At 47.9% G+C, this 10,830-nt stretch overlaps 1 protein-coding gene across 9 annotated transcripts in view; it reads right to left on the reverse strand.

The window, feature by feature from the left end:
* The window catches only part of Tln2 (talin 2), a 433,269-nt gene that overhangs the window by 242,947 nt on the left and 179,492 nt on the right, over window positions 1–10,830 (reverse strand). For 5 of the 9 annotated variants that reach the window (XM_023712443.1, XM_023712434.1, XM_023712435.1 and 2 more), the window contains one exon: window positions 4,608–4,683. The exons of 1 other annotated variant lie outside the window; for it this stretch is intronic. The gene's annotated coding sequence lies outside the window, so the exon portion shown is untranslated. Of the gene's footprint in view, window positions 1–4,607; window positions 4,684–4,920; window positions 4,940–5,115; window positions 5,165–5,226; window positions 5,246–10,830 lie in introns of those variants that run through there. 3 more of the 9 variants (XM_023712439.1, XM_023712437.1, XM_023712440.1) reach the window with 3 other exon arrangements.

The following is a 10,830-nucleotide window of genomic DNA, read 5'->3' on the forward strand; positions in this document are numbered from 1 at the left end:
GTTTATATTTTTAAAAACAGCTAACTAGATTGATGTCATGGAGGTCTCCTCCCTTTCTTTTTCTAGTAGCTTTACAGTTTTAGGCGCTACATCTAAGTCTTTAAGACTGTTTTTACACTGCTGCATGTTGAACCCAGGGTCTCACAAACACTAGGAATGTGTCCTACGATGAGCTAGATCCTCAGGACCGAAGTCATTTTTTATTATTTATGTATGGTGTGAGGTAGGGGGTCTGATCTCATTTTCCTGTGTTGCTCCAAGACAATTCAATGAAAAGACTGAATCCTTGTCAAAAGACTGACTATAAACGTGAGGATCTTGGGGTGCTCTATTCTGCTCCACTGGTCACCCTGTTTTCAACCCAGTACCGACCTGTTCTGGTTACCATGGGTTTGTAGTATACTTTGAACTTTCTGAACTGTGCTGTCTCTAGTTTTGTTCTTTTAGCTCATGAATGCTTTCTTTTTAGGGTGGGGGGTCTTTTGTGGTTTCTTTCAGGTATTTCCCATTTTTAGCAAGTAATACTGGGACTTTAACATTCTTAAACAGCAGATCTTCTACAAGGCCATGGTTTTAGATGCTATCAGTAGGATTCCTACCAGGCTTTACCAGATCACACAGAGGTATACTGACACCTTCACAGTTGGCCTCACAGTAGGTTTTCCTTAATCTTATTAAAGCTTAAGCTCTATAACTATACCAGTTATCATATGAATTTAGAAAACTGTACAACTCTTATGTCACAAAGAGTATACAATGGATTTGATGATCAGTTTGAATCTCCTGGAAGTGGAATTTCACAACTAAAGAGAATTGTGATTTTTTTTTTTTGAAGTCAAATTTTTAAAAATATTGAAATGTAGGCAGAAGTATTTACAGTCACTGAATATACAAAATTCAATCAGGGCCTAAATCTTGAGTCCTACAGTAGGATTTTTAAAATTTTCAAGTTGTAGTTCACTGAAAAACACAGTTAACTCAGAACCTCAAGAAATAGCACAACCTTTTACGCTATGGGTGAATATGAAGAGGCCTGAAAACTAGTATTATTGTCCTGAAATACCAAGAGTGGAGAACAAAGCCCAGACCCCAGCACAGGCCTGGGACTCCTCTCAGAGGCTCTTGGGCACCACGAGCCTGCAGGAGGACAAGGCTGATGGCACCCATGGGCAACACGATACCGGAAGCAGAATCCAAAGGAAGCGACTAATAGGACAAAAGAGCACCATAGACTGCATTCCTAACAACAGGTACAGAATGACAAACATCCACACAGATGCTGCTTTCAACTTTGCAGATCCAAGTCCCCTCCCTAAGCAACAGTGAGAGCTAAACACGCCCAGAAAGCCAAAACTAATGTCTTTCATTTCCAATAGGTTTTAAAATATTTCTCTTCTACGCCTACAGGGACCACGAGGTAAATTTAGAATATTACATTTACTCTTAAATGCAGAACATATTGCAAGCCATTAAATGAAATGCTAAACAAATCATTTGTCATTCCCTATGCCATCTATCAACTTCTGCCCTACGCACACACCCCACTCGTCTACATAGCCCTTGAAAACATCGCAGCTGTTTCTGTGAAGCATGGCTGTCTCACGTTGTTAATTGCTCTTTCTTACAAGATCTCACCCAGTATGCCCTGGCTTTCTGAAATGCTCCACTATATGATTGATGGGTTACATGGTTCATTCATTAAATTTTATTCAGACTTGGGCTGGTCCAGGTCCCTTCAAGCAATTCTCTTTCCTTTGGTTTATGTCAAAATAAAAGCCCTGTGCCAGCCTTTGCTGCTGATTTTAGATACTTTCAGAAATGTCGAGATTCCAGGCAATCTCCCAGGTCTATACACTGAAGACAAGTGTTGCTGTTGCTGTTGCTGCTGCTGCTGCTGCTGCTGCTGCTGCTGCGGATTGATAAAGCTTTTTCCTAAAAGGGGCAGTGAATACACATTCTCAGGGCAGAAGCAGCCAGTGAAACACACCAGCCAGGCAAAAATCAAGCTTAGGGGACAAAACAGAAAGTAACCACCAGGTACATCTGTCAAATCAAATTAAACTTTCCCATAAAACAGGACTGCTAACATAGCTAGGAGCCACAGAGGGAGGACACCCAAAGGACTGAACCAGCATGCCGTGAGCCACATGGGCCACACAGAACCTCTCTGGGCTCCACAAGCAGCCCTGACGATGTGGCCTCCCGGTGAGGGGGTCTTGCTGTGGCTCCCACAGTGCTTGCTGTCCCAGTCATTCAGTGCCTTATTTCCCAGCCTCTTACCCACCTCACAGGCTCAGCCCCACCCCCCAAAGCAAGCAGAGCAATCAGAAGCCACAGTGCTCCATCCCCTAAAGAACACAGCAGCAGGTGCCCCCTTTTCAGACCCACAGTCCGGGAGAGGAGCTTGCTGTTCTCGCTGACACTGGCCCTTGAGCCAGGTGTGACCGCCCAGTGTCTCTGCAGACACTGTGTACCCCAGGGGACCCATGAGATCCTACCAAAGGAGTTTCTGCCTACACTGCTCTTGCCTGTCCTTGACCTCTGGCCTGCCGTGAGCTCCTCCCGTGTCAAGCTGGCACTGGACGCCATACAGCCTGGATTCAGCTGGCCTCCCGCAGCTCTCAGCAGTCCCCCCACCTCCCTGTCAAATACCACAGACCAAAGGCTGCCCCACGGGGTGGAAGAGAGGTCCTGTACACTTTCACCAGGCTGCTGCGAACACTGTCAAGTTTTCACTTCTACGCTGACTGCAGTGTAACCCACAGCTCACTTCATGTTCTGAGAAATGAATCATTTTTACTTGAAGTTTCCAACAGAGCAGTCCCTCCCATGGTGTTTGACTTCAGAGCTGTCTTAGTTTGACCATGTTAGCTGTCGCTGCATTTTCTGAAAATAGGCAGCGTGAAAATAGGGTGCATTTCTTTCCTGTTGGGGTCCACGGAGCATACAAGAAACAGGAGTAGAATGGTTCTGCAGGTACAAGAGGCCTTAGCAGCTACACACCCAGCGCTTCCCCAACACGAGACCTCAGACGAAGGCTGCGGCCTCCGCAGCTGACTGGGCAGAGAAGCACGAAGAAGCGGGAAGAGAGGAAAGAGAGGAGGCTTTTGTGATGCTGAAGACAAACTGCAGCATCCCTACTCCTGTAGTAGGAAGGCTTCTTCTTTCCTGAAAAGATGTGGCTAGATAAAAGTTGTTTTGTAAAAATAAACCTTTGTGGATAAAACAGTCTAAACACAAAATACAGCAGTACACACATGCCCTTGCAGTGAACCCATGTCCTCATTCAGCTTTAACAATCAGCTTTGTTTATATTCAATCAAAGCTAATATTGGTTCTGGGAAAAAATAAAAACCTAACACTGAGGGGCCGGGGAGATAGCTCAGTGGAATGAGTGCTTGCCTGGCAAGCGCAAGGCCCTGAGTTTGATCCCTGGTAACACACACACACACACACACACACACACACACACACACACACAAAATCTAATACTGAAAATTGATCTTGCGAGGTCTCTCCTACGCCACAAACCCTAAAAGCATGGAAATGATCAGTTACAGAGGAAGCTACAGAGGAAGACAAGGAGAGTGGCAGAGTACAGGTGGCCTGTCCCTAGGTGCTCAGCTCAATGGGGACAGAACTGCCACATCTGTGTGTGCTGTGACACAGCTATGGGGGACAAGAGTACAAAGCCCCTTGCACCCTGTCAGATTCCTGGAAGGTTCCTTCCTTTGGCATGAAAGAGAAGGAGAAAGTAAAGAAATCATTTATTGCGTGGCACAGGAGGGCTGCCAAAGAGAAGCGGTGATCCTCGGGGAGGAAGCAGCCTGGCAAAGAACTTATTGAGCAGGGTTGAGGGTGGAGTCTGCCCGGGTGCTATGGCATCCTAACAGGAGCTGACTGGGGAATGCTTAGCACAGGAAAAACAAAACAGGAAGTTCCCCATGAGCTGCAGGGAAAGACAGAAGTCAGTCTGGAAGTGGCTCGCTGCTGGTCCTCGGATCCCCATGCCACGCTGACGCACCATGACGACGGACTGCTGCATGGGCGCAGACCCATCGATCTCCGTCTCGGCGCACCCAGGCCTGCATGGGGGCCTCCTGCATCCCGGCCCAGAGTTCCGCAGGCACACGGCTTGGGACCATGTGGGCCCACCCAGGACAAGCCAGGGGAGGCCAAGCATCCGCAAACACAGTCTATTTCAGCACACAATACGGCAAACCCCAGAGCCTCTAGCAACCACTGCTTTGCGCTGAAAGGTCACTCAAAGTTTTCAGGTTAATCCCTCATCCACTACTTTCTGTATCCCCTCTGCCAAAGAACTATAAAGTAAGCAGGTGTCAATGAGGATTTATGCAACACACTGTAATAAAGTCAAACCCCAGCTACTAAGCCCCTCTTCTAGGCCTCTACAATCAACTCTCTCATCACCACTAGGTGAGAGAAATCAAACAGCAAGAGGGTAAGAAGACCAGGAACCAGCATCCTTGTACGCAGAACCCAGGCAAGGTCACACAAGACTGCAAGAGGCTGTGACCCTTTAGGAAACTGCACCAATGCAGAGGGATGGCCAATCAGTTCTGTTTTGTTTTTGGAGACTCACTCACCTAAATGTTCAGTTTCTGTAGAGCTGACTTCCCTGAGGAGATCCTGCAGTGCCTGACAAGTCTCCGGCAGCAACTCCTGGAACAATCATAAAAGCCATCAGAACCAAGGGATGCTACCAATAGCAGGTTTTGAGAAAGGAGGAAGAAACCAACACTCAGTCTACATATTTGGCCATTTCCCCCACACTAAGCACGAAAGGAAGTAACTCAGGAAACAATGAATTTCCGCCGCAACACATGGGCTGGGAATTTGCTGTACGGACGGGGAATTGAGTCCCCAAGACACTTATTTCCAAGACCAAAATTATGTTACTGTTGGCAAAGAGGCAGAACCCTTTTTCTCCCCTCCCATGCAGTGGGCAGGCTTTAATGGCTTTCAGTGTAAACGAAGGCCTAATATACATGGCCCCCTTTCGGCATTACTCCTGTGCCTAAAATAATCTCAGTCCCCCACACCCGCTCTAAATTAGTCTACATCGCTGTGTTCATCATGAGCACTTTCCCCTACTTGGCCCTGGAGCCCGGCTACCAGGCGGCCCCTTCTTGCTTTAGCAGCTGCTGAATCCTTCCCAGGGCTGAAGCTCTGGGAATTCACTATCCATCACTCATGGGAGCTCACTTGGAAAAAGGGAAGCTTTCCAGCAGAACAGCTCAGCCCCAGAGAACCAACAGGAGCCCGGGAGGGAGGACACGCAGCGAACACTGAGAATGCTCACGCAGGTAACGGCAATGTGTCGCCAAATCTGGTAGGTGCAAGGGATCAGCTGATGAGGGATATCAGTTACCTATTTTGGGTGCTGGAAAATCCATGTTTCTCCCCCTTTGGTGGGTGCAGCACTCACACCCATAATCCCAACATTGGATCACAGTTAATCACAAACTCCAGAAGTCCCCCAATGACTACCTGAGGCTTTGGGGGGACAACTAGATACAAACCATAACACCCCTCAAAATCAAATCAAAGGAGTACTAGAATATGTACCTGAATAGTTTTGTAACATGAGGATAGGAAAATTCAATTTAAATATGGCAGCAAAATCTGGATCTATAAAAGATTAAACTATTTGGCTGTCTACATATTTTTCAAAACCTGAAACTCATAAAAGGGAAAAACAGGACAATTTTTTAAAAAAACAGACATTTGTCCAGCAGAAAAAAATAAACATGAGGCATAAAAGGTTGCTGTATTTCTTTTGGAAAGATGACATAAAAGTAAATAAGGAAAGTCAACATTCCCTTCCAAATGGACAAAGCAAATTAATAATCATCCCATAAGAATCCTAAGAAATCTAATACAATGAACATATGAAATAATAACCAAAAAAATAACGTAAGGAAACTGAGATCTTATTTGTTTTCACTATCAGATTAGTAAAGACATTAACAACTGATGCCAGTTGTTACTGGCGGCTCATTTCTGTAATCACAGCCCTCAGGAGGCTGAGGCAGGAGGAGCACTCAAAGGCCAGCTGAGGCCACACGGCAAGCTCAAGGCCGTCCTGAAGTACACACTGAGACCCTAGCTCAGACAAGCGAAGCGAAGCAGACACAAAGCCTGATGATAAGCCCCCAAACCATGGACACTTTCATGGTAAAAACGTACACTGAGGTGGTTCCTAGCCTCCTGGGCAACTGGGTGGGCACACGAAGCGGTCACGCACGTCTAAGAATCCACTCCCAGGCCTACGGTGACAGCAGAAAGAGGGACATACAAGGCACAGTCTACTGCCACACGTTGGTGCTCCTCGACCGCTCTCCAACTTACTAAATTTGGTAATTGCTGTATTTTAACGCACAAATTTTGTTCCAGTCCCGGCCATCTGTTTGGTACTGGGCTGTAAAGCTAGAACATGGTGGTGTCCATTGTCTTGTGCTTCGCTCCCCTTTCCAGCCCCAACAATTGGCTCTTGTTGTTTTGGGCACTCACTGCAGCTCCCAAAACCGATGAGCAAGCAGCAAGGTTCCCCAACGATCACAAAGAGAAGGCACGGGTGTGGCTCAGTGGCAGGGCACTGCTTAGCTTGCACAAGCCCAGCTTCCGCTCCTGGCATCGCCAATGGCTTACAAAGGCTTTCTAATTAGGAAAAGAGATAAGCACCCACGAAGACGCCACCAATACATGAAACGCTAAGTAAACTACAAATGATGGGCAGAAGTGACAAAGGAATAGTAGAAATCTATTTTTTTGGTAAGATAAGATACCAATGATATACTCCTGAGTAAATAAACAAGTAAAATAAATTAGTATATGTACTAATGAGAGGGACAAACAGAAAGACACAGGAGAGAGAAGAGGGGAGAGGGGAGAGACAGACACACAGAGAGAGACACAGAGAGACAGAAAGACAGGCAGACAGACAGATTATGACATTAGTCATCAAAACTTCAGATGGGATCGGCTGGTCTAATCGCCTGTCAAGCACAAGAACCCGGGTTCAGTCCCCAGTACACATGCCATGCTGGCAACGGAACCCTGGGTGCACCGTGTCACCCACCAAAACCAAGTGTGGTGGTGCACACTGTAATCCCAGCACTGGTGAGGCTAAGACAGGAGGCCACCACGAGTCTGAACTGTGCAGCGAGACCCTGTGTCACATACATACATACGTACAACTTTCTAAAAAGAGCTTCAGATGGTTATGTATATATATATATTCAACATGAATGACTTTTCTAAAGAATATAGGAAAGCTCTGTGACTTTAAATATCATGCTCAGGAGTTAATGTACTGCATTAATTTCTATTTTGGCTCACTCTCCTCTCTCGTTTGCTAACACTGATGTCCCCCGAGTGCTCGTAACTGAGCAGTTGCTTTCCCCGCATCCAACTCTCCTTCAACCTCCACAGCCACTTCACCCTGGGCCTAAAGGCCTAAGACACCCCTGATCCTTCTTATAAAGCTCCTTTTCACAAGCTGACAGGAGTGTTACTCGTGAGCATGGGAATCCTTCCTTATCCAGGGATTCTCTTCATGTTCCAGCTCCTCAATCCTTTTTTCATTTGGAAACAAGTATAATAAAAGCCATATGAATGAAGACTTATCACACGCAATTCAACTAATGTTTTAGGACTTACAGCAAAAGCATATTGAAAGGTAGCAGTAGTAAGAAAAAAAGAAAAGAAAAAAAGCTCTTTCAAGAGACAGGTAGAGTCTGGCATGCTGGTGCAAACCTTGGATCCCAGCACTGGGAAGGCTGAGGCAGGGGGATCGCCCTCAGATCAAGGCCAGCCGGGGCTACTTAGTGAGACCCTGCCTTGAAAAAACCAAAAGAGAGGGAGGGAGGGAGGGAGGGAGGGAGACACAGACACACAGACACACAGACACACAGACAGAGACAAAGACAGATGGAGGGAGGGAAGGAGGGGGAACAGAGTCAGAGGGGTGAATCACTTGTGCTCCACAAGAGGACAGAGGACAGATCATGTAAGAACAATAACCAAGGAGATCTAGCTGTCCCAACGAGCCATGCTGTGGTTAAAATATTTTCTACTTTAATATGTGTTTAACCACTTCACAAATTTATTTTTATTGGATTAAGTTTATATATGGAAAGATATTTTTCTACTGAGATTATAAAAAACAGGAAGATACTCCCACAGTATCTCTGGAAAATCAACCTGCTCCCTCACCACCCTGATGGCGGAGGCGCCCGAGTTCCACACAGCGCAGCCCTCTCACGACGCCGCAATCGCCAAGCTGGCTAGAGGCCACGATTCCTGGTAGATGTATGCATCCCCGGGCAAGTATGGTGGACACAAAGCACAAATCCAACCCCTTCGTCTCCTCGTGGCTCCCTCTCCCCCAGGAGGAAGACAAAGGACAGAAACCAGTATCCCATTTCAGAGATTAGCAATGATGACACTCAGCCTAAGGACTCGGACAGACCCCGGAGCCGCCCAGTGCCGGGTGCAGGTCTCTCTGTCTTTGGTGCCAAGCAGGTTCACACCGGGGACTGGATGCATCAGGACCGAGGGAGGGAGAGGGGAGGCGCGTCCAACACGGAGCCTTCGCCTCTGAGTGCCTCCATCTCCTCTGGGCCGCAAAGCCAACTGAAAGGTCTGGCGGAGGGCAGGCACCCGGTAGAATCAGCCACACTCGGTGGTCCTAGGCGGAGAGCCCCGCAAGGGGAGCAACAGCGGGAAGGGCTCACCGGAACCGCGCAGCTGGCCACCTGAACACCGAGGCTCCCGGAGAACACTCAGACAGAGGCTCTGTGCCGCCACACCGATCTGTTTAAAATGCTTTTGCGCATACAAATTTTCAGTGCTGGGGATCAAACCCAGGGCTCCCTCTATACTAGGTAAGTACTGCTCTACTGAGTTCCCACCTCCAGCCCTAACGCTCTTCTCCTAAACAAGACTAAGATCCTCTCAGGTAAGTTGAAACTTTATTTATTTAGATACGGGATCTCACATTGTAGCCTAGGCTGGACTCAAACTCGCCAAGACCCTCCAGCCTCAGCCTCCTGAGTGCTGGGATAAAAGGCATGCCCCACCATGCCTGGCTAGAAACTTACTTTAAAGCACCTAGTTACGTAAGGGAACCTTGCTCCCTGGAGCCTTCTCGGGAACACCACAGGTAAATCACGTGGCCACATCCTGTGTCATCTTTTTGGAGGGACTGCATGAAGCACAGGAAGATGTGGCCAGAAGTGAGCAGAAGCTACCATCTAAATTGGCGGTCACCTGCTGCCAGCGGGATGCCAGCGCACGACTTAACTGCTTCCTACTTGCCCAGGGAATGTCCCACCTGCTCCTCAAGCCCTGAGGTTGCTCCTTACAGAAGAGAGGTGGTCACGCTTAGCTCTTCTGACATCATGGGGAGGAAAGAAGAGAGGTCAGATAGTTCTCAGTGCAACCCTGAAGCCCAAGCCAGCAGCACACACACCAGCAATCTGACAGAGACCCCCACAGATGCCTTTCACGGTAAGGGTTTTATGGGCTCCCATGCTCCACGTTTCATCTGATAGGATTCTCATGGGAATGTGGGTCCAAGCTGAAGGGCACCTGAAAAGCATGTGACACACGTGCCCAAGACCTCACCTTGGGCTACGGATCCCAAGTAGCTGAAAATATGCTTAGCGCGAGATCTCATTAAAGGGAGCCACAGTGAAGCACATACCATACTGAGACCTTCACAGTATGTCAGACGATAGCCCAGCGGGACCCCATGCCCCGTCTGCCCTGCCCCGGGTGAGCAGACATGCTCGTAACACATGACGCAGAGGGCAGCAGACGATCCACTGGATTTAGCTAAGAAGGAGCAGACTGTACTCTCGACTGGAAGTCAACACAAATACTTGACACGTTTATTACAAATCACTACAAAATGAACCAAAGCGCTCTTTGGTAGCCACAGAGATTGGGGAAGAGGAAAGTGCTCTTCAGTAGTCACATAGAGAATGGAGAAAAGGTCAAAAGAGAAGAGGCAACACATTAAAGACAAAGTCCAGCGGATCAAAGTGCCTGCTTAGGCAGACGCAGCAGCTGGGGGTTTGATCCCTGGCATGCTGTGCAGGCCCCACCTCCGGGGTGCACTTAGATGGCAACTAAGAATGGCACGGTGGCATGCGCCTATAACTCCAGCTGTTTGGGAGGTCAAATACAGGCAGATCATGAGTCCAGTCTACATAGTGAGATCCTGTAGACCCTTACTATAAATAAATACAGACAGACAGACAGACAGACAGACAGACAGACAGACAGACAGAGACTCCTAACCTGCTCTAACTTCTCCCATTTTCCAAGCATATGTCTTCTGTTTTTGCTGAAACTCTGAGGACAGGGTCTTGGTTAATTTTCTCATTGCTGAGACAACGTATCCAACACCCAAAATTCAGGGAGGAAAGGTTTATTCAGTTTGCAGAGGTTTCAGTCCACAATCAGCTGGCTCCAAGGCAGGGTGGCACATGGCAGAGGGGCAACAGTTCGTGACAGGGGAAGACAGCAAAAGTAACCAGAGTGAAAGGAGGAGCCGAGAGGAGAGCAAGCCTCCTTCCTACTCTTAACATTGTATGCAAGCTACCTGCCCTAGGGCAGGTGTACACTCACACCCATAATCCCAGCTTTGGATCATGGAACAATCACAAACACTGGGGCTGGGGAGACAGCTGGGCCATGCCAGCCTCATAACCCTGGGTGCGCCAGGCTGGCCACTGAAACCAGGTGTGGTGGTACACGCCTGTAATCTGGCTGGGACAGGAGGATCACTATGAGTCCAAA

The sequence above is a fragment of the Octodon degus genome, unplaced genomic scaffold, assembly GCF_000260255.1.
Source record: "Octodon degus isolate 3935 unplaced genomic scaffold, OctDeg1.0 scaffold00026, whole genome shotgun sequence".
Taxonomy (NCBI): domain Eukaryota; kingdom Metazoa; phylum Chordata; class Mammalia; order Rodentia; family Octodontidae; genus Octodon; species Octodon degus.